Below are 24,211 nucleotides of genomic sequence, written 5' to 3'. Positions count from 1 at the left end.
GCAGAGTTTCTTGGTGGCATGATATTCTAGCCAGAACTGTATGGACTGCTGTGGGTTGAGGATGGGTTAGAGAGGGCAGCTTCAGAATTCTCAGTGAAAACTGCTGAGATGTCTCTTCTTCCTTTCCTACAAAAGGTGGGGTACTTGAATGTGATCCATGGGGGACCAGAAGTGGGGAGCTGGTTTTTCCTATCCAAAGCCTGTCTCTCCCACAGCCTTAACTCAGCTTGTTCTTCCCAGGATCTGTCTGCTATGTGACCCAGGGGGCAGTTTTATACCAGCCTAGGTGTTCTCATTGCAGTCCCCAAGGATTAGTTTTGGTGGATAATTTAGTCTAGGTCTGACTCTGATGTTCCTGAAATAGTTGACACCTGGGGAATAAACAGGTGGTGTTAGCCCATGGGATATGCTTTGTTGAGGCAGGTGGGTGAATACTTCTCTAGGGCCTCCCTGGAGTCCTTCCAAGGAAGAGTGTGGAGCTCGGGAAAGCTGTCTTTTCCTTCCCATCTACTCCACTACCTACTTTTCCTGGGAGAAAAAATGAGATCCCTGAAACTGACACTGAAAGTGGAGCCTTGTGACCTCAGCAGGGGGCAGGCAGTCCTGGGGCCCATTTAGAATGTGGAAGAGCTTGTACCCGAGTTTTCTAGGTTTCAGGATACTGTCTTTGATTCAGCTTTGCCACCCCTAGTTCCCACTTTCTGAGTGTTCTGAGTTAGACTGAACAATCCCAGACTTTCTGGAGTAACTTAGACCTGGGCGTGTTTAAGACCGGGAGCGTGCGTTCACGTGCCTGCATGCCTGTGTGCACACACGCGTGTTTGTGAATGCGCATGTGTGTGGGTGCAGGACACAGACGTGTCCTCCAGGGGTAAACAAGACGAGAGGCTCTTTGAAGACCTACCACTTATCAGACTTTCCAACTTCTTTTTCGCTTTCAGTGCAAATGAACTACATGTTGTAAGGGCAGAATTGAAAGTGTTTGGGAAGAATGGGATTAGAAACGGGTAAAAATAAAAATAAAACGGATGGAGGCTTAACCACCTTGACCGGGTTATCTGACAGTAATACCTTTGTAAAGCTGACTGTCAAAATGAAGGACAAGCATTGTGCAAAGAAACGCCAACTGAAAACACCAGAGAAATACCAACCAGGGCTTAAAAACCACCAAGAAAACTCCTTGTCTGGGGCGGGTGGAGCGAGCGTGCATGTGAATGTGTGCCTTCCGAAGAGAAGAAAGAAAGAAAGATCGTGGTTGAATCTGGCGCTGTCAGAGCTACGGACAAATATATTGTGGTAGAGGTATCCCCAGATGCCTTTCTGGGGAGGGGAGAACCCTTTTCCTTGGAAATGTTGGCTTTGTCCTCTTACCCCAAACCCCTGTCACCAGGTGACGCACCCAGTTAATCCCTTTGGTGTGGAATGATGTATGATCTTGCTATTAAGAATAACACTGTAATAATGTATTAAGAATATTAATAATGCTGTCTGTTGCTTAACCCATGTGCTGATATATTCATCATACATGTCAGCTCATTTGGGAGGAGAAGGCAGGAAGGAGAAGGAGGCAGCGGCCGCAGCACGCACCACGGAGGACTTATTCGGTTCCACGTCAGAAAGTGACACCTCAACTTTCCACGGCTTTGACGAGGACGATTTGGAAGAGCCTCGCTCCTGCCGAGGACGTCGCAGTGGCCGGGCTTCGCCCACAGCTGATAAAAAGAGCAGTTGCTAAACGCACGGGACAGACTCTCTGGGCAATTAGCCGTCACCCTGTGACTTTGGTCATGGTTCTGGTTCTGATTTTTTTTTTTTAAGTGAAAGACAGTTTAGATTTTCCCTTCATCCTGGCTTTTTCCTCTCACCTTCCACACGTTCCTCTCCTCCTTTCCCTCTATTTAGGGTACGTACAGCAGAAGCACAAACTACTGAAAAGAAGCAGAACAAAAGAGCAGAATTAACAGTCCTTCAGAGAGACGGCATTGTGATGTACTATTTATTTTCCATAGATATGGGAAGTTAGGTGGATTAGCTCTTTTGGGGGGGGGGATCTTTTTGACCTGAGCAGAGTTGATTTCCTCAGTTTCCCTATTTATTGGCAAAATGAAGAGAGGAGGAACCTTGGGTTTGGAAACAAAGAACCAATAGTGTTTAAAAAATGATTATTTATATATTCTAGCTATTATTAGTAGACCTCCTTTTTTTCTGAGACAGTGAGGGAGAGAGAAGGGAAATCAAATAAATGAAAGTAATATTCCACGTAGAAGAAAGCCTCCGTGGGGGAGGATTGATCCAAGGCGACCCTGTCGGGAGGAGGTCCTCGATCGGAGAGGGTGGCATCATCTGTACCCCATGGAGTCGGCGGCTCCCCACAGCAGACCCCTCCCCACTTCTCCTCCTCGACCTTGCCATCTTCCTCCCCGCTTGCAAGAACGTGTCAGCAGCTCCTGGGAAGCCAGGCCGCCCATGTGTGGCCTCCGTCCAGTGCCTGGGCCCCAACCAACAGCACCTGCGGGATCCTCTTCCTCCATCAGCAGAGCTGCTGTTTTGTTGTTGCTGGTTCTTTCCTCGCCTTCCTCCTGGCGAAGAGCGATTTCCAAACTCAGGAATGGACTCCCAGCAGAAAGTCATGGACTCAGCAGCGACAAAACCACCCGCGGATGCGCTCGTGGAAGAAAGAACGTTACCTCACCGTAGAGTTCCCTCTCCCCTCGCCCCTGTCTAAAAACATAAATACCCATTGGATGATCGAGTCTCCCATGTTTCTTCTATTTTTTATAGTGCCCTCCAGGCACTTTGTTTTATGTTTCCAGTAGCACCTCCTGAAATAAACCAAAGCAACACTCGCTCAAGGCCCCTGGGGTGATGAAGACCATCCACCTCGCTGCCAGTCCCAAGGATGAACAGCTGTGCGGTCCTTGTCCAAAGGTATGTCCTGGCTGACTTGTCTTATAATGAGGGAACACCATCCTAGTTGTTTTGTTTTCTTTATGTTTTTTCCTTCTTTCTTTTTTCCTTTCCCCTCTTCTAACTTGTCTTTTGTTTTTCTGGGTTCAGACCCCCTTACTCATGTGGGAGTGGCCCCTGGAGCATCTTTCTACCCAATCATCTACTGTCTGTGTGTGCATGCTTACTTATGTAGGCCCAGGCCTAGGTGTGGGAGCTGAGTCTTCTTGGGCTCTGGGGGGCTCCATGTGGAGAAAGGGGGGGGGTTCAACTGCAAGAGAAATGGTTGGGGGAGTGCTTGGCTAACTGCCTCCTTTGGCTACACCTGGAAGCAGAACCGAGGGAACTGATGTCGGAGTTGGCTGCTGTCCTGGGGTAGGAGTGAGGGGACTGCATGTCTAGGGTGGAATTCTTTGCCCTAGGTACTAGTTAAAAGAAGATCTCTGATTATGTACAACATTTAACCCAGTTGATGTGGAGATTCTGAATGCCCCCCCAAGCGTGGTCAGGGTCTCCGGCCTTCATGAGAGTGTAGGTGCAAAGACGTAAGCACGGCCCCTTGGCTTGGGTTGGGAGACCTAGGAGGCCACCCAGGCAATAGGCTGTAAGTGTCTGGAAGGATCTGCTTTGACTATCCAGTGTTTGCAGAGCCTCATGAGTTAGACCTCTCCTTAAACTAACACATCAACCCAACAGAAGCAAGGACCAAGCAAAGAAACCCACAGATGGACTCTTTATGCTTCCTTTTCTCGTAGCCTGAGACAGAAAGGGCTTCCCCTTTTCTCCTGCTTTAAATATGTAAGTGCTTTCCTGGGCGTTTGTGCTCAGTTGTGAGAAAATGAGAGTAACTACCTCACCCACTTGGGAGGTGGTCTGCCTGATCTGTATGTGGCCCTGTTCTTAGAAAATATGGCATAAACCTCCAACGTTGTAATATTCCTGCATGCTCATGTGTGAGAAAAAGCCAATGTAGCTGGTTCCAGTTGGTTTCTGCAGAGGGGCTGACAACCTGCTCTTGCTGTCATCCTTCACCCCTTTATTTCATCTATTCTGTTACTTTGACTCGGGATTCATAGCCTTATAATTTGCTCCCACTGGTAAAATATGAGCTTCTACATTAATAAAAATATATCCAACCAATCTATATGGTCATTTGAAATCTTGTAGTCCTGAAATTATCAGTGACAGCTTGACTTTGAACTTGAAATTAAAGAAAAAACTCACATAAGGCAAATTATGAAAGTTCATCTAATTTCAGAGTCTAGCTTGGGGTTCTGAAGGGGAACCATGAATGAACTGTCTAAACAAACTCCCATGGAAAGATTTATCTGAGGATGGCTATTGCTCACCTATTTTAGTTTTGCTAGCATAACTTGATCTTCAGTGTCTCTTGTTTAGACGTCCTCATCTTTCTTAGCTGATATGGCAAAGGTGAATGTAATCATGCATCTTAGCATTACTTGAGTACCTTATCTCATCTTGCTTATGGTATCAGAATTTACAATCTTAAAAAAAAAATAGGAAAAGAACTGGAAGGGACTTTGAAGATGATCAAGTTCAAGTCCTTCACTTTTCATTGGGAAAGATGAACCCAGAGAGACTGAGTTACATTTGAGAGAGGGAAGTAGACATTGCTTGGAGGCAGATGTCTTAAGGGGAATGAAGAAAACTCTAAAAGGAAGCTTAGGAGGAGGAAGCTGGTTGTTCTGGGTTTCCAAGTGCCTTGATGGTCAATGTTATAGTTTATTGACTATAGCAACAGTCAATATTCCTCCTTTCTTTATATAGCAATGGCAAACCGTTTATAAGCCAGGCCTTGTTCTGTTTTCCCTGAAACAGTTCATTTAATCCTCTTGACTATCTGTAAGGTAGGTGCTTGTATTACCCACAGTTTACGGATGAGGAAACTGAGGGTTAGTAATTAAAGATGTACTTGAAGTCCCAGAGCTAATAAGGAGCCATATTTTGATCCTTGGCAACCTTGACTCCAGGACTTATACTATTTACTTTTATTATTGTTCTGCATTGCCCCTTGCATGTTCCATATATGGAATATAGGTATATATAGATATATATCTCTCTTCCTTTTTCTCAGGTCCACCTGAGAACTTTAAAAGGTAATCAGTCTTATTAAAAGCAATCTCAAAACTGAAGAGTAAGCAGTAAGATCCCCAAAGATAATTCCAATTAAAATTCTGTGCACAATTTTATAGAGAGCTCATCTTCTAAACCACCGTTTCTAGACTTTCCCTCCTGATGCCTATTAGGGACAAAGATCTACTTTCTTGCAACCTCAGAAATTGCAACAATTGTGTGAGTAGTCAGCACATCTATTGTTTTGTTGTTGCTTTTGTTAAGTATTGATACTCAAATATTAATATAAAATAAATTAGAGTCATCAGGATGAAAATGGTCTGATTAGTTTTCTCTGTCCTCGGCTCAGTAAAGCACCACCCCAAATCCTTCAGAAATGTCACCTAATTTTCTGAATCCTAGCCCAAAGATAAGAGAATCAAAGATAGTAGAACCTTCTAAATTTGTTGCAACATACAAAACCCCTGGGGGGAACTCTTTCTGTAAAGGTGATTATCGTTGTCTACCTGTTGTTTTTTCCTACCTAGGACAGTCTAATCCTTTACATCTGTTTCTGAGACTATGTAGAGAGCAGACCCTCTAATCACTATTAACACTGGGAGTGAGAAATTTGCATTTAATTTTTTTAAAGGTACTTTAAAGTCACTAATGCGATTTGCTACTGGTATTTTAGAGAAAGATTTAATAAAAACATGGTGTTCACATCAATAGTATCCCTTTAAGTCTTCCTGCTTACCTTGCATCTCTCTTTGCACCTAATGGGCTGCAGCCTGATATTACCTTTATATAGCACTTGAGGGAACACAAGATCATTACTCAGGGAGAGAACTAAAGGCTGTTTGGAGGTTCTCACTTCATGGTGGAATAAAATTAATTAATATTATCCCAATATGCCTCCTGTTACATCTGATGAATATCATCTTGAACTTGTACTTAAAGTTTGAGCAGACTCACGTGTTAGGAATTTTTCTATGGGGGATTTTGTTGACTTCTGGGAGTGAAGTTACTTGTGCCATGTATTTTCTGAGTGAGGCATTTTTTGAGTAGAAGCCTAGAGTAGAAAAGTCTGAACTCAATCCCTTTGTGAGCTTGTTTCCATGAATCTCTGCCATGGTTTCTCTATCCCTAGGATATGGACGTTCCTTGTGTGTGTTAGTTACTCAGTCATGTCTGACTCTTCGCAATCTCATGGACTGTAGCCTGTCAGGCTCCTCTATTCATGGAATTGCCAGGAATGAATACTGGAGTGTTATCCAGGCAGGAATACTGGAGTGGGTGGCCATTCCCTTCTCAAGGGGGTCTTCCCAACCCAGGGATCGAATCTGAGTCTACCGCGTTGTGGACAGATTCTTTACCATCTGAGCCACCAGGGAAGCCCTGGACATTTCTTACCCTGTCACAACACACAACCAGCATTACCTAACCATGATTCTTCAGACAACCCTGTGAGGTAAAATAGATTTTCTTTATACCCATTTTGCCACTGAGGAAGCTAAGGTTTGATCAGGTTAAATGACTGGTCTGAAGTTACAGGGTCGGTAGGTGGTGTCTGGGTCTTTCTTGAGTAGGATCAGTCAAGGGCTTTGAGGTCTTTCACTCAAGACCTTACTGGATTGAAAGGAGGCATCTGATGCTGTAAAAACCAAACCAAACCAACCCAATCCAACCCAAACTGAACCAAACTCCTAAATCCCAGCCCATTATCCCCTTAGAATCCTGTTGAGAGGTGGCAGTGTCCAAGTTTTCATAAACTGGAAGAACTGAGGTTGACTGATGGTCATGTGCTGCTGGTGACATTGGAGTGGGGTGAGTGGAGGGGTGAGGTGGCAGGGAGTGAAGACCTCAGACTCTATCTTGGTCACATACCCAAGTACTTCTAACACTGAAACACTGAATTATATGATTCTGTTGTGCTTAATAAAAGTGATTTCTGACCATTTACTCAAAATAGGAAAAACCGTATAGGGAAAATCGTTCAGCTTGATTGATTTATAAAGCAGCTGAGAATGACAGAAGATCCTTGTCAGAACTAAATTACTGGCTAAAAAGCATTTGCAATTAGGTTTTCAAAGTGTTTTGACACTGGCCCTTTGCCAATAACTAAGACTTAAATTTTAAGTTTTGAAATAGTTTTCATACTTACAAACTTGCACAAATAATACAAAGATTTTCCATATACTCTTCACCCAGATTCTTCAATTAACTGCAGTACAATGATCACAACCAAGGAATTCACATTGATGCAGTACTACAATCTACAGACTCTATTCATGATTGATTTACTCCATTATGAGTGACTCAGACATTTTGCCTTTAAGCTGAGGTTTAGGCTAGTATGTTTGTAGAGTATAATATTTTCATTCATTTAGTGGCTAGGGACTGAGTAGTAGCAGCTCAGCCTTGTGAAGGATAGGATGAAATCAAACACAGGGTCAGTGGATTTATTTGGAATCTAGCTGGGCAAACTAGATATTAGTAAGTAGTTAGAAACATTTAAGAGTGTCATGGGATGGTATGTGAGTATTTTTGCTGTGAGTCACAGTAGTCAGGGAGATTTTCTTGGAGGAAGTCATCCAGATCAACAAAGAGCTGTAGCTTGACTATTGCTATTTAATCTGTAGGCAAGGGTGTCTATCATGAGAGAGAATGAAGATAGTGCTGAACAAAAAGCAAAACTGGGAATCACAGCCTGAAACGTAAAATGGCAAAAATCACAGTATTTTTTAAAAGTGCTTAAGTATTGTTCTGTAGCATTTTGTCCATGTCCCTAGCATTAGTGCTCATCAAAATATATTGTGATTTTTTGGTAGTCTTTCTCATCAAACAGATGGTGTGTTCCTTGAGGGCAAAATGATGTCATGCATATCCTTCGGACAGTACCCAACACCATTGTGCCATAATTATTTGTTGAGATAAACAGAACTGAGCAACGTTTCTGAGCTAATTAGTGGAAGGATTTAGCATCTCCTTCTATGCACAGTGGATGCTCAAGAAATTTTCTTGGCAGAAAAGTTGAAGCCATAGCTGGACACAGTATCCAATGGCCAAGTGAAGGAGGTAAATCACAGAAGGCAGTGACATGGTGGAGGCGGTGGGGGACGGAGAGAGAATGAGGACATGAAGATGGGGTGAGGGGCAAGTAGGAGATCTGTGGAGTGATGGAAAGTAAGCCTCCTGAAGGCGGCTGAGAGCAGAAGACAGATGTAGCAGGACATTCCCAGTGGCCCGCACTTGGCCCAGAAAGAGAAAATGGATGTAGGAGCATAAGGTTGGCAACCAACCAACTACTTTCTAGGTGGCTTAATTAGGGCAGAAGAAGAATGTGTGTGTGTGTGTGTGTGTGTGTGTGTGTGTTGGGGGGTCATAGGTAGAAATTTGAGGAAAAGGAAAGGATGTGGGGTATGGTTATGCGACAGACTCACCAAGCAAGCAATGAAACAAGGCTGGGTGGGTGGGGATCTGGGCCACTGGGGGAGGGACTGGAAGACTCCTGGCAGAAGGTGAAAGTCTGATGGATGCCCAGCTTGGCAAGCACTCTCTGGGGGCTCTGGAGAAAGGCCAGCTGGTTCTGTTGCTGGAGTGAAGGGGCTGGAGGAGATGGAACAGTGAAGAGATGAGCACAGGGGAGGGTGAGGAGGGGAGCCTGGGAAGGGACAGCAGAGAAGCAGAGCCAAGAAGGGGACAGTCGGATGGGATGGATACAGAGGAAAGATTCAGGAACAGGGGTGTAGGGAAGGCTTGGCACCGGGTGGAAATGAGGCCTTCTCAGTCTCCCCTTTGAAAGCATCAGTGGATGGATAGAGTCTTGGCTTTGGAAGTGCAGCAAATCCAGTCCTGTACACCTGACCAGTGATGCCTTGGGTACCAGAAGCGATGGGGGATGGGAAGGGGAGGTGCAACTTGGAAGAGGCTGAGCAGCTCATTTGATTTTTTTTTTTTTTTTTTTTAGCTCATTTGATTTTGAACTTTGTTCCCTGCTGGCTTGGCCACTTTACAGTTGAACCCTCCCCACCCCTCCTCTCACCACTCAGAGTGAGCTGGACACCATGGGGACACCCATCTCTGCCCTCAGGAACTGCTCCTTGGGGTGAAATGTGATAGTCCTTGGTTTTATTGCTTACTCCTTTGTGCCGACTATTCCATTCCAAAGACCAAAATAACCTGGCAGACTTCATTTCAGCTAGAAGCAAAATCCTTGCCCGGCTGGTTCCCATCTAGGCTAAAGGGACCCACCTGGTTTGAACTGCCGCCACGTTCCAAGGCTGACTCCGGGGATCACTGGGCTAGTTGAGGACTGGAACAGATATCTTGGCTTGATTCTCTCTCTGAGTAATTCTGACACCCTGGGGCAGGATTGGGGATGAGAGCGTTTGCATGAAGCAGTGTCCTTTTGGCCTTAGATCAAATGGGGCAACAGTTGGGCTTTGCTGTGACTACTATGACTACCATAGATGCTACTCATTTCCATTTAAGTGACAGGTGACAGATTCTATCATAATGATCCTTCTGGAGTATTTCAACAGGGAAAAGATTGTTTCATTTCTAAGTAGAGGAGAAAAAAGTACAGATTTTGCTGATACCCAGTTTTGCCTGCTACACCACCTAGGAATTAAAAATCCAGCCACGCCCTGTTTCTCGCCTCATTCTGTTGCCCAGGAGCAGCTGATCCCTCCTATTCCTGGCGGATGTTGAGCTCCTGGTGTTGAATGAAGAAGGCACGAAAGACAGCTAGTCTGGTGCTTGTTGTCCATAGCTGTGCCCTCATTCGCGTGGCAAATTGTCAGTTGTTTCCATTTTTTTTTTTTTTTCCCAATTCATTTCCACCACTTCCTTAAATTGAAATCTTTCTTTTTTAGGCAATTGTCCTGTGCTGTTGTTTTTTGTTTTATCTTTCATTGCCTTTCCCTCTGCAGTCAACGCTCTGACCTGGAGACTCCGGCATCCTTCAAGCAAGCCGTATCTGAAGAAGGTGGAGAGAAGCCACGAGAATCAGCACCTCCTCTTCCTCTTCCTCCTCCTCCTTCTCCTCTTCCCTTGCCTGGCCCCCTCCTGCGCATGTGTTTCCGCCAACACAGGAGCCTGGATTGTGGACAAGCCTCCAGTGCAACTCAGCTCGGCTCAGAGAAGTCTCGGGAATGGCCTCATTTTGTGCAATAAGAAGACTTTTTTTTTTTTTTTAATTCTCCATTACATTTTTTTTTTAAAGTATCTGTGAGAAAATATCCAGGTCAGACTGGAATGGCTCTACCGTAGAAATAACTGAACACAAACAGACTTACAGGAAAAAAAAAAAAGAGTAAACTATTTTATTTATTTCAATATTTAAAAGAAAAGGTGCTGAGGTGGCACAGTATTTTTGTTTAAAGTACCTTCAACTTCAAAAGTTAAAAGCAATTTTTGTGAAGACATGAAAATCAATAGAGGACTTACTGTAAAATAAAGACTGCATATTAACTCTAAGGAAAAATACCCCACATTTTTAATAAGAGAATAAAGATCAACTCTGCTCTCTCAGGCTTTTTAAAAAGCCATTCATGTATGTTCTTTAGGTATTTTTATTTCTGCAAGTTGGAAGTGGTAAGTGAGGAGTGATCAGTTTTTTTTTTCTCCTTCTTCAAAAGTCTATTGAAAGTGTTTGATTATGTGTTAAGACTTGACTGAAATAAATTAGCCACAAGGGCTATCAGCAGTCTCTCCGCTCCCCCCTAAAACAGTCAAACTAACAAACTCTCCCCTCACCCCAGGCAAGCCCCATTTATCTGATGTCAAGAAGCAGCCTGCCTCCTGGTTATCGTGTCTGATGAGGCCTGGTTCTGAAAGGAATTCCATCCAGCGATTAAATATATCTCTGCAAGTTCAACAGATTTAAACACAGACAGCTTTGTTTAAAATAACCCAGTGAAGAAAGAGAAAGAGAGGAGAAAAAAAAAAAAGAGAACGAAAAATAAGCATTTGCTGGGATGATATTAAGTCTGTTCCCTAACAACTCCTAGAGGAGATTTGCAAAGGGAGCCCTCTGCTGATCTGGCTTCTAGATGTCCCCAAGGGCGAGGAAGGCCAGCCTGACGGATGGAAAGCTCACATTCAGTTGCTGATGGGGAGAAAGGCCGGTGAACTGTCTTTTTATGGCCCTGTTAGTGGAAGTGAATGTGGCCAATGAAACACATTCAACATTGTGTCTGTGGCCTAGTGAAGGAGCTGGGCTGACTGGCTGGGCCACTGGGTTTTGCTCCCGGTCTTACACATTCAGGCTCTTGAGTTTCCTTCACTGCTAAGCAGAGTCATAATAATCAATGTACCATCTGACGCTGGATATTCCTCTCAGGAAAAGTCTTGGGTGACAGTGTTAATGGGATGGTTCTGAGCCCCAGAATCTCTCTTTCACTTTAGTGAGGGGAGATTGGAGGGGCACAGAATTCTTGCCAGTCTGTTCAAGGCCCGTCCCTGGGGGAGATCACCAAGAGTGTCTTTTTTTTTTTTTAATCATTTTGTTGTCCTTTCTGTGACATTTTCTGATAGAAAATGTCCTTTATCAAAATGATAATTATAATAATAATCCACTCTCCAACCAACTCCCACAAGTTATAACATGCGTAGAATTGTGATCAAGTTTTGCATAATGTAGGGTTTGTATCAAGTTTGTGTAAGTTTCGGTTAAAATAAAAGCCTGTTTCCAATGCTCCTATAGCATCTCTGTAAGTGTTGCTTTTCCATCCTCATCCTCCATGAGTTCAACTTTCACACTGTCCTATAGTAGGGGCTCCTGAAAGGATTCTGCCCGTTCGCATGCCCAGATCTGTTGAGCCCTATTGTTTTGTTTAGAAGCACAGTCCAGAACAGAGGCTGCCACTGGCTTGGCTGACAAGTGGTGACTTGGAAAGTGAACGATGTTGGTCCCAGCATCTGAGCTTTGAGTCCAGAATTGCTGTTACCCACCCACCATCACCACAGCCACCGCCACCCTCTCCGTGGCCAAAATGGAGCTGTGGAGAGCTCAGTTATGTGTACTGGCTTAAGATATCCATCCAATGTTGCTGTCACACCCTGTGCTAAGGTAGTTTTGCATAATAATGCACGATGCAGTGTGTGCTTGGGAAAAGCTGAGAGGTTAATGCTTCCACTTCCTGGAAGGTAGTGGTGTAGCCTCCCCAGGATGCCAGTTGGTGCAGCTATAAACCTGCCTCCCCACCCAAGATAAGTATCTCCTTGAGTGTGGAGGTGGACACTTCTCTGATGGACCCTCTAGGTCAGAGTGAACCAGGCCAGCCTCTCAGGCCAGGTTTGCCCCCTGAGCGTTGCCAGCCCACACTCAGGCCAGGTGGAGATGGAACAGGACACTATGAAGCTGCTGCTCGCATGTTCCATCTTCCTTTAGACATTATGGATTTTATACATTTCTCTAGCAGTAAAAAGGATCCCCCCCCCCCCGCCCCCGCCAATATACCCTCCTTAGGGTTTTCTTCTTTTTACTGTGGGTGAAATATACATGATATTAAATTTACCATTTTAACTTTTTGAAGTGTATGGTCAGTAGCATTAATTACATTCACATTGTTGTGCAACCATCCCCACCATCCATCTCCAGAACTTTTTCATCTTTTTCAACTGAAGCGCTATGTCCATTAAACACTGTCCATTTCCCCCTCTCCCCAGCTCCTGTCAATCACCATTCTACTTTCTGGCTCTATGAATTTGATTATTCGAGGCACCTCATCTAAGTACAATCATAGAGTATTTGTCCTTTTGTGCCAGACTTGTTTCTCTTAGCATATCTTCAAAGTTCATCCAAATTGTAACATGTCAGAATTCATTCCTTTTTTAAGAATGAATACCATTCCATTGCATGTATATATTACATTTTCTTTATCTGTTCATCTGTTTATAGATACTTGGAGTAGAAAGGAAGTTTTGAACATTTATTACACACTACCCACTTCCTGTGTGCATTCTAAGTCCCTTCAGTTGTGTTCGACTCTTTGAGACCCTATGGACTGTAGCCCGCCAGGCTCCTCTGTCCATGGGATTCTCCAAGCCAGAATCCTGGAGTGGGTTGCCATGCCCTCCTCCAGGGGATCTTCTCAACACAGTGATAGAACCTGCATCTTTTATGTCTCCTGCATTAGCAGGCGGTTCTTTCCCATTAGTGCTCCTGGGAAGCCCACCCACTTCCTACAGTGACTCAGATTTGAGATGCTTGAATTCAGAGGTTTCCTAGGGATTTAAATATCTTCTTAGGAGGGAATTGATTGCACCTGAAATCCTTCTTCTACTTTGTACCCTGGAAGAGGGTACTTTGACTCCGAAGGGCAAATACTTTCTACCTAAAGTGTGTCTTGTGCTAGTGCTAAATCGCTTCAGTCGTGTCCGACTCTTTGTGACCCCTCAGACTGCAGCCCGCCAGGTTTCTCTGTCCATGGGATTCTCCAGGCAAGATTACTGGAGTGGGTTGCCATTTCCTTCTCCAGGGGATCTTCCTAACCCAGAGATCAAACCCAAGTCTCCCTTGGCTCCACATGGGCAGGCAGGTTCTTTACCGCTAGCCCCAGCTGGGAAGCCCATATAAAGTGTGTTTTACTTCATGACCAAGGCTTTCTCTGTAGAGACTGTCTTTGGGATGCTTCTAGGGACAAGATGTCTAGCATGGAGCTGTAGCATCAGTGTAAATAAGGACAGAGGAGACCCCGCAGAATCTAATGTCTCTAATGGCAGGTCATGAGGCAGGGCTTGCCTTTTCTAAATGTCTGACGGTTTGTTATTGGCAAAGTACACCTATACTTTCGGTCTGTTGGTGGTCACTGACCAGGAGGGTGGGGGAACGTGTACACGTGAGCCAGAAAATGAGAAAAAGAAGTCATTTTTCCTTATCCATTTTGAGGAAATATTGAGTTGACCTAAAAATTTGTTGGATTTTTCTGTAAGATGTTTTGGAAAAAGTTGAACAAGCATTTTTGCCAACCCAATATATTAATTTGTAGGAAGAGTTAGCTCTGGGTTTGAATTCAGATGCCCACAGGGCAGGTATCTTTAATGAGTAAAACAGGCCAGGGATGAGAAAATGAACAGTGCCAGGGAGACGGAGCAGCCTTTATGCTCAGCTTTGGGCACAGAGGGGTAACAGAGAGGGCTGGTGGCGGGTATGGAGAGCCAGAGAGCATCTGAGAGCACCTGTGCTCTGAATGAGGCAGCTCCCACAGCTCAACGGGTGCTGCCTGCAAGAACGTGATCCCAGGGTGCCCAGGTCCTCTGGTTTTTCAAGAGGGGCCAACATTTAAAAATATTTGGCAGATTTCCCTATTTTAAAATGTTGGTTGTAAATTAAGAACACTGAAGATCCACTTTGTGTGGATGAAATAAAATGCGAGCATGTAGCAGATACCCTTTGAAGGCTTTGGGGCAGCTTGCCAAGGGGTGCCAGGTGGTGAAAGTTGAAGAAGTCGGGGTTAGGTTGCCTGGACCAAACTCCATCACGACAGCAGATCCTTGACTTAGCCCGTGAGTGCGTCTGGTGGTATCCTGACTTAGACCTGTTACATGCTGGGAATGGTCCTTTGGTGGCCCTCTGGATGGAGCTAGGTCATTATTCATCATGTGTTAGGGATTCAGGATGTGGTTCCAGGAAAAAATGTTCCCCCATCCAACCCTCTGAAAGATCTCCCATTTAAAACTCTGGGCACAACTGTAAGTTTAAAGATATGGTTTTATTTCACATTATTATTGAGTTATCTGTTATATCACATTCCTTTTATCCTTTTTTTTTCCTAAGAACTTCAAATTATTCCATGATTAGAACCGAATTCACTTTATTGTATCCCCAAACCAGCAAATTCACAACTTCTTTTGATTTAAATAAAACATATTTATACATATATGATATCTTACAAAGTATCATCTGAAATAAGTTACATATGAGATTCCCTGGTGGCTCAGACAGTAAAGAGTTTGTCTGCAATGTGGGAGACCCAGGTTCGATCCCTGGGTCGGAAAGATCCCCTGGAGAAGGAAATGGCATCCCACCCCAGTATTCTTGCCTGGAAAATCCCATGGATGGAGGAGTCTGGCAGGCTACAGTCCATGGGGTTGCAAAGAGTTGGACATGACTGAAGTGACTTCATATCATATATCATGAGATGTAAAATACTTTTAAATTTAAATAACAAAAATTCTGGGGGGATATATATATTATGTATAATTATATTTTTTTATATAATGTATATTGATACTATATTATATTAAGGGGGCAGTAGAGGATGAGATGGTTAGATAGCATCACTGACTCAATGGATATGAATTTGAGCAAATTCCAGGAGATAGTAGAGAACAGAGGAGCCTGGCATGCTGCAGTTCACGGGGTCGAAAAGAGTTGCATCCAACTCAGAGGCTGAAAAACAACATATTATGTATATTTTATATATTATTATTCTAATTCTAGAATTTTTATTTAGATTTCCCTTGTAAGTATTTTATATCTTTTATGTATCTTATTTCAGAGGACACTTTGTAAGAAAGTCAAACCAGATTTTATGCAAAGTGAAAGTGAAGAAAATATGTAGTTGCTCAGTTGTGTCCCACTCTTTGCAATCCTATGGACTGCCTAGCCTGCCAGGATCCCCATTCATGGGATTCTCCAGGCAAAAATACTAGAGCGGGTTGCTAGTCCCTTCTTCAGGGCATCTTCCTGACCCAGGGATCAAACCCAGGTCTCCCGCATCGCAGGCAGATTCTTTACCATCTGAGCCACAGGAAAGCCCGTTTTATGCAAAGCTGTATGCAAAAACTAGTCACTTAGGTCACAGTTGTTTTTTGGTTTTGTTTTGTCGGGGTGGAAAGAAGATTATTCCGAATAAGCAATTTGTTTTCCTTGTGGTTTATAATGGAGGGTTTGAAAACTTTTTTTATAAAGACCCAGTGAATATTTCAGATTTTGTAGTTCAGACTATTGCAACTACTCAGCTCTGGAGTTGTAGCATGAAAGCTGCCTGAGTTAGTATGTAAATGAATGGACATGGTTGTGTTCCAATAAAACTTTATTTACAATAATAGGCAGCTGACCAGATTTGACTCAGGGGCCTTTGTTTGCTGATCCTGATTTAGAAAGCAACTATTATACTGTTAAGTTGGGTGGTGATAATTTTTAAGGTATTTTCCAGGTCTCAGGATTGAGGAAAAGAAGAATTTCAAATCATCAGGTGAAGGGCTAGGAGTGCATTCCAGGGTCAGCAATGTCTGCTGTATTGAGATCTATGTGAAGAAATGTTTCAGAGCCAAAAATTCCATCACAAGATTTTAGAGAGCTGTCTACCAGAATTTCCAGTGTGAGTGCTGAATACAAACTACAACAGTGAAGAGCTTACCTAGAGAATCTGTCAATAATCCAACCAGCCTATGTACTAGTCATATATAATAGTGACTCTGGGGACATGATGACTAATATTATTCATCTCTGGTAACTTAAGTAGGAAAAAAAGGTCAACTTTAAAATAGTTAGATTTGTGCAGATGGTGCCTACGGGCCTGGTGAACGTAGGCAGTGATGATACAGATGTCATCTGTATCAGATAAATGATAAAGGGCATTTAGTGGAACCTGATACGGAAGGCGTGGAGTTGCTGCAGTTAGAGAAATGGTCTCTCTCTGGTGACTACTGACTCTTCCGTGATTGTGTGGCTCTCTGAAATTGTTAATCATGGGGTATTGAGGATGTTACTGCAATACCTTTCTTCCTAAGAACTCAGACTCTTGTGGTCATATTCAGAATCAGGAGACTTCCCCCACCTTCTTAACTTCACATCCCCAAAGAACTGATGAGAAATCATTTCCCTCCTTGGATGGTGGATAAGATTCCTGATGCTAGATATCCTATTGAATTAAAACCTTACAAATTGAATAGGAGATTATCCTGAAGGGTAGCCTATGAGCTAGTCATGCTAAGTGGCAGCATCCATGCCAAGTTAATCCATGGTGTCCTCTTTAGCCCTGACTAGAAGAAGCTCAGTTGTTTGGAAACATACGCAACTTTCAGATCCCAGGATACCTTTTAGTGGTGCTTATTGCTAAATTCCCCTTCTTATTTGCAATTTTCCTTAAAAGAGACAGGGGTTGAGTTGGACAGGTTGTATATTTGCTCCATTTGCTGTAAGCTTTGCCCTGTGATCACGTCTCTGAGTTCACCCACTGGTCAGTTTTTAGGCATAGACTGGAAGGAGAAAGAGTCTTCAGACCAAAAGTTAGAAAATCCTATTATGACTCATGTTAATGTATGGCAGAAACCAACACAATATTGTAAAGCAATTATCCTCCAATTAAAAATAAACAAATAAATAAAAGAAAATCCTGTTTATATTTTACCTAAACATGGTGTGAGCAGCACCCTCCCTTTTGTGCTTACCCCAGATATTTCCTTACACCAGAGTAGAAAATACTTGGTTGGGAGGTGATAACAGTGGTCATCAATGATTTAGCACCAATCTGACTGATAACGATTATGTTGACTGTGCTATCAGTGATCACCTGGCAAGACATAATCATAGCTGAGACGGATCTGGAAGTCCTAGTGGAATGTTCGCTGAAGGAGTGTCGTGTTGTTTATTTTTAAGTAAGCATGATACCAAGATATGTTATATTGGGAATAATGTGCAAGGGCTGGGAAGTACTTTTCCACCCCCTGTTTAATATTTGATACCACCATGTTCAAATTAGCTGAAAATAACTGTGGAAAAACCAAAAGGTACAAAAAAGATTATTAACAACAAGTTTAAAGGGGTGGATAATAAACCCTTTAAGAAAAGGTTAAAGGATTTGGGCTTGTTTAACTTGAGGAAGAGATTAACGGGTCATTTAATAACCATCATCACTTGTATCATTGAGAAAAAAAGAGACTGACCAGATGCTTTTGGTCTCTAGAGAGGACAAGAGGAACACCTTGGGCCTTTGAACAAATTGACGAACCTCTTTTGCCATCATGGGTTTTTTACAATTGAGGCTGGAATAGAACTCGCTGCTAGTCAAGCATTTCTCCTGCGTAGAATTAGGGGCATGAACCAGATTACCTCTTGGGGGCCCACCTGGCTCTGCAATGCTTTGAATTACAGCTGGGCAACCTGAAAGAGTGAGTGCCTGACTCACCACCAGGGAGTGGGAGACAAGGGAAAAATTAGTCTCATGAATGCATATTGTGACTGCTAACTAAAATACACTTTTGCTCCCATGCACCCTGGAGCAAGGTCCCAAGCTTGTATGAGGACTCTTCTTGTTTTGATAGTGTGAGACACCAGCTGGAGAGTGAATGTGGTGGCAAGAGACATTTTTCTTCAGAGAAACACCCAGTATGGGAAAAAGGAAGTGAAAAGCAGCAGAAAAGGACAGTAAGGCCAAAAGGCCACTAAGTGAAAACGGTTCTGCTGAAACTCCATCTGAATTCCCATTTCTCACGTGGTTGGACCCCACCATGACCAGTGTCACCCTTGGCGCATGGACTTCAAAGTTGCTCATAGGGCCTGGAAATTATTCTCAGCTGGACTTTGGTTGATGACCTCACTGACATTCCTGGTTTTGTACTCTCTTCTCTCCAGCTTGGTGGGGAAAGAAAGGTCTTATTAGAAGACAAGGTTAATTTTATATTTGTATGTATTATATAAAAATTCTGTTTGGAAGAGGGTGATCAGGATGCTTTCTAAACTTAGACAAGAGCTATAGATTAGTTTTGTTCGGTGTTTGATTTAAAGTAGCAAGGATTGTACTGCATTTAGTGTGTAAAGTCAACTTTCTGTGGTCCAGAAGTATAAAAGAGGTTGGGAATGGAGGTGACTTGTGTAAGAAGGGGTGGAGGAGGAGCATGATGAATTGCTAGCATGAACACTTATGCAGAAACTTCAACTTGGCTGGTGGTTTGAAATCTTGAAAACTCCTTTAGTTAAAATAGATCGTTTTCCCTCCACAGACATCAACCTTTCATCTATAATTGAAAAATAGATCAATGCATTTTGACCACATACTGTTACTTTGCATAATGACCCTCTAGTTATTGGCTTGTTTTATGCTACTGATCAATTAATCAAACATTTCTCGAATGGCTTCTGTGTGGCAATACTGTGCTAGGTTTTGCAGGACATAGAAGAGGGGCAAAGGGGAATTGAAACAAACTTTGGGGGATACTTTTTATGTGCTGTAAGGGCTTCCCTGGTGGCTCAGATGGTAAAGAATCTGCCTGCAATGTGGGGGACCTGGGTTGGGAAGATCCCCTGGAGAAGGGAATGGCAACACCTGTATTCTTGCCTAGAGAATTCCATGGACAGAGGAGCCTGGTGGGTCACAAAGGGTCAGACACACCTGAGTGACACTATGTGTTAGTCACCAGTGGGCTTCCTATAGATGTTAGCTTGTGAAGGCCATGTTTAGTCCTTTCAATTTAAGATTATTATTCCTATTTCACAGAAATGGAAATTGGAGCTCAGGGAGATGGAATTGATAAGTAGTAACAACTGGTAGTGTCTGCTATTTCTAATTGAGAATTTTCTGGCCCTGAGACTCTATTCACTGTATAAGATATCTTTTCTGCTCATGAGGAGGAGAGACAGGTGGTTAGTATATTATTTAAGACAAGACCACCTAATTTTTTTTTATTTTTTTATTATTTTTTTCCATTTATTTTTATTAGTTGGAAGCTAATTACTTTACAATATTGTAGTGGTTTTGGTCATACATTGACATGAATCAGCCATGGATTTACATGTGTTCCCCATCCTGATCCCCCCTCCCACCTCCCTCTCCACCCGATCCCTCTGAGTCTTCCCAGTGCACCAGGCCTGAGCACTTGTCTCATGCATTCACTTAATTTTGTGCCAAGTTGGTGCAAAATCTAAGTATCAGCAGAGTGCAGGCTGAAGTAGGTCTTCACGGAAAGATGAGTAGAGTCAGGTGGGCAAAGAGAAGGCGGGCAGCTGATGGCAACAGTGGGGAATGCCAGAACAAAAGTTCAGAGGCGCCAGTGACGTTAGGTTTGAAGCCAGCATAAAGATGAGCCTGAAGGGCGTGGGGGAGGTCCTGGGCTGTAGTGAGAAGACTAAGGAATGTAAGTAGCATCTGCATTGTGGTGGGGCCTGATCCACAGCAAGTGAAAATCAGGAATGGGAGGAAGTCAGGGGTGTTTAAGATGGTTATGTGAGCATAGCCCCCTGCACATGTCCAGAAGTTTGGGTTTGTGCATGCTTCCCACGAGACTACCTCTGACCCTGTCCTGACTGTAGGATCCTAATGCTTATGGGGAAAAGAGGCGACCAGAATTCCTTCGAAATGACCTGTAACAGAATCCTAGTGTATCTTGTCTTCTGTGTGATGCTTGTCCAGCTGATGAAAGGTTCATCTTGCTTGGTATCAAATGGTTTTGTAGGCATTTTCCCTAAGTATATCCTGAAACCAGAGAACCTGCTATTATACTACTGACTGCTTTGCAGTGCATTTGGAGAGGAGTTTTGGAAGAAAAGTTATGACCAACCTAGATAGCATATTAAAAAGCAGAGACATTACTTTGCCAACAAAGGTCTGTCTGGTCAAGGCTATGGTTTTTCCAGTGGTCATGTATGGATGTGAGAGTTGGACTGTGAGGAAAGCTGAGTGTTGAAAAATTGATGCTTTTGAACTATGGTGTTGGAGAAGACTCTTGAGAGTCCCTTGGACTGCAAGGAGATCCAACCGGTCCATCCTAAAGGAGATCAGTCCTGGGTGTTCATTGGAAGGACTGATGCTGAAGCTGAAACTCCAATACTTTGGCCTCCTCACGTGAAGAGTTGACTCATTGGAAAAGACCCTGATGCTGGGAGGGGTTGGGGGCAGGAGGAGAAGGGGATGACAGAAGATGAGATGGCTGGATGGCATCACCGACTTGATGGGCATGAGTTTGAGTAAACTCCGGGAGTTGGTGATGGACAGGGAGGCCTGGCATGCTGTGATTCATGGGGTCGCAGAGTCGGACACGACTGAGCGACTGAACTGACTGAACTGAACTGATGGGATATCCCGAGAGGCTGGTTGGCCCAAGAGAGCTTTGTATCTAGAAACCAATTGAAATTTGGGATCAAAATCTAAAATTGTCTTGCTAGTCAAGTTAGAGAAAGGGTTTATTTGCATAGGTACCCTTTAGACTGAAAGGTCAGTGAGGAAAATCAAGGAACCCAGGCTTGGATTCTGGCCATGGCCTTTGTTTGGGTGTAGAAGCTCCTTTTGGTACCACTGTCTGGACATCCTTAGCTGATTTATATGTTGGAGGATCAAGAGGTTGTGAGGCTGCAATCTCCTGTCCCCACTTCCATGCCTCTATCCCAGGCTTGTACTCCACACTTCATTTTGTTGATGGGCTTCTCACTGACCCCCAAGACTGGGAGAGTTGTAGCCAGGTGTGAGGAATATGGATTATGAGTCCAAAGACCGTGGGCCACAGTGGCCAAGGATGGCTGGCTTTTCCTAAGCCACAGGCATCACATTCTCCTGGCACCCTGGACAGGGTTAGCCCTGGACCACTTAGCAGATGAGAGACCCAAACTCAGAAGGGTTAAATGACTTGGCCAAAGCAACACAGAAGTGGGAGGGCCCAGACTGAGCTTCCAGGTCTTTCTTTCTGATATTTCCATGAGTGCATTTGCATGCTTGTCACTCGCCTGTAATGTTGAGTGACAATTGCCTCGGCTTTAGGCACAGCTAAAGGTGGAAGAGCCCTGGACTGATAAGGTGGTTTGGGGAATTCTCTGGTAGTCCAGTGGCTAGGGCTCTGCTCTCTCATTGCCAAGGCTCCAGGTTTGATCTCTGGTCAGGGAACTAAAATCCCACAAGTTGTGCAGTGTGGCCAAAAAGAAAAAAAAAAAAATTGTAATCTTGGGACTTCTCTGGTGGTCTAGTGGTTAAGACTCTGTGCTTCCACTGCAGGGCCCTCAGGTTTGATCCCTGGTTGGGGAACTAAGAGCCCATATGCCACACAGTGGGGGATAAAAAAAGGAAAAAAAATTATCTGACAGCACAAAATTGAAACCCATAATAGAAGAATATGCACCTTCCCTGGAAAAATGATTGGATGGCAGCCTCTGGATCTACCCCTTCCCCTCCCATCCCCCAGTGTTGATGTAGCACCTGGGTCTCATACAGCACTGTCTCACCAAACTATTTCAAAATTGCTCTCCCCTTCATCTGCCTTCAGACTGTAACGTTGCCAGGAATCTGTTGTATCCAGTGTTCCGGGGCTGAGTTTTAACTGCCTCTAGAGCGATGTTCTGGGAGTTTCATGCATCCACCTATAACACCTACAAACTGGCTTGAAATTTCGCTGAGTGCCTTGCAGAGAACACCCCAGACCTGCCTCTAATGGTGAGTGAGGTCTATCACAGGCAGGCCCGAGCGTGGGTTTGGCCCCACAGAGGTTGAGAAGGTTGGCTTCTGGAGAAGTCTCTCTGCCTGGTGATTGACGCAGGGAGACAGAGCATCAGAGACGGCAACTTGCCCTCCCTGCTCCCTCTCCATTAATTCCAGGAAAGTCTGCAGCTGCTCCCCCCCTGCTTCCCCACTGTCCTGGTCTCTCTGCTGTGCTAATCACAGCTCATTTCTGCTGCATGCCTCATTTGGGGGAAGAGTGCTCCAGGGCTCCCAGAATGTGAAGAGAGGGAAGTGAAGGACCATTGGCCAAATGGGTCAGCCTATCGCCACTGGGACCATCACCCTCCTCCCTGGAAGGCCCCTGTGCCTTGACCAGGGCTCACTGGGCGAGAGTCTCGCCTTGGGCTTTTCCTGGGACCAGGTGGGGCTGGCTTTGGATGCTGAGGAGAGAAGGGAGACCAGGCTCATTGAGCACCAACTACACACCATTGTGTGTGCGTGCGGTTGTGTCCGACCCTTTGCAACTCCATGAGCTGTAGACCGCCAGGCTCCTCTGTCCATGGAATTCTCCAGGCAAGCATACTGGAGTGGGTTGCCCATTTCCTTCTCCAGGGGATCTACCTGACCCTAGGATTGAATTCGTGTTTCCTGCATTGGCAGGATGAGTCTTTACCACTAGAGCCACCTGGTTCTCTAATTTCCTTACCTCCTTTAACGACCTGTGACATTGGGCCCATTTTACAAGCTGAGGGAACTGAAGTGGAGAAAAGTTAAATACTAATTTGCTCCAAATTTGGCAAAGGCATTTGTCTATTTGATTTCAAAGGTTGTGCTCTTTCTTGCCATTTTTTTTTTCTTTCCTTTTTAACCATTGTCCAGGGAGGGACACCCTCCACATTCTCCCCTTCCCTCCACATTCTCCCCCTCCCTCCTTCAGCTTCTCTTCTTTCTTCTTCCTCTCCTCCAGCCTCCTCCGGGAACCTGACTTTTTTCTGTAGAAACCAGAATCCCATTGGCTCCAGGGAGAATCCATCCTCACTGGGAATCCTGTTACCCATTGGCTGGCCAGAATTGCGGGTTTAGGCATATGCTAATGAATGCAGGTTTCCCAGTAGAGGACAGACTGGGCAGTTGCAAAGAGCCAGCTGCCCTGGGCAGGCTCCTCGTACCGGGCAGCTCTGTAGGACCATTTTAGGTGACTGCAAACCTGTTGGGAGGGGAGTAGAGAGTTCCCTCTCACTTCTAGGCAGGGAACTTCTCCATTCCTTGGACTTCTTTACTTTTCATTACTTTTTTTTAAGACCCCTGGGTCTCATTTGTTTGACCAGCTTCCAAAGAAACTCAATCTCCATCTTTGTAACTAAGGAATCCAATCTGGTATTGGTCAGAGGATCTTGAAAATTCCAGGGTGCCATTTTAGTGAGAATGTGGCCTTTAAAAAAAATTACATTTTTCCTCCATCCCCCTGTCTTCCTGCCTTATTCCCATTGTCCAACAAAGGAATGTTTCTGAGGAGAGTACCCCGTATGTGAAAGCCTTAGAGCTATCCCTTCTGGAAACTTCTACCTCCCAGGAGTCTGTTGAAAAGGGATCTGGATGCAGAGTTAGTGGTACCCAGGAATATTTTGGCCCCGGGGTTCCGATGTGCATTCAATCCTTCCGGAAGGCAGAGTCTGGGAGGCGTCAACTGGTGAGGCCCCAGGGGCTCTTGTTTGCAGTGGTGAATGAATGAGAGAGGGGCGCCAGGAAGCAGGACGCCAGCCCCCCTCAGGGGGATGTTCCCAGGGGCCCACCCATGCTGTGAAAAGACCTAGTAG

The 24,211-nt window shown here is 44.3% G+C and overlaps 1 protein-coding gene across 3 annotated transcripts in view; it reads left to right on the top strand.

Annotated features, from left to right (window-relative positions):
- DPF3 (double PHD fingers 3) overlaps nt 1-24,211 on the top strand; it is a 277,562-nt gene that overhangs the window by 222,204 nt on the left and 31,147 nt on the right. Inside the window, exons 9-10 of one of the 3 annotated variants that reach the window (XR_010663959.1) lie at nt 1,533-2,928; nt 9,954-11,597. The exons of 1 other annotated variant lie outside the window; for it this stretch is intronic. The gene's annotated coding sequence lies outside the window, so the exon portion shown is untranslated. Of the gene's footprint in view, nt 1-1,532; nt 2,929-9,953; nt 11,598-24,211 lie in introns of those variants that run through there. One more of the 3 variants, XR_010663960.1, reaches the window with a different exon arrangement.

Source organism: Muntiacus reevesi, chromosome 7 (assembly GCF_963930625.1).
Source record: "Muntiacus reevesi chromosome 7, mMunRee1.1, whole genome shotgun sequence".
In the NCBI taxonomy this organism is placed as follows: domain Eukaryota; kingdom Metazoa; phylum Chordata; class Mammalia; order Artiodactyla; family Cervidae; genus Muntiacus; species Muntiacus reevesi.
Note: the sequence above shows the minus strand (reverse complement) of the source record. Positions and strands in the feature narration are given on the sequence as shown.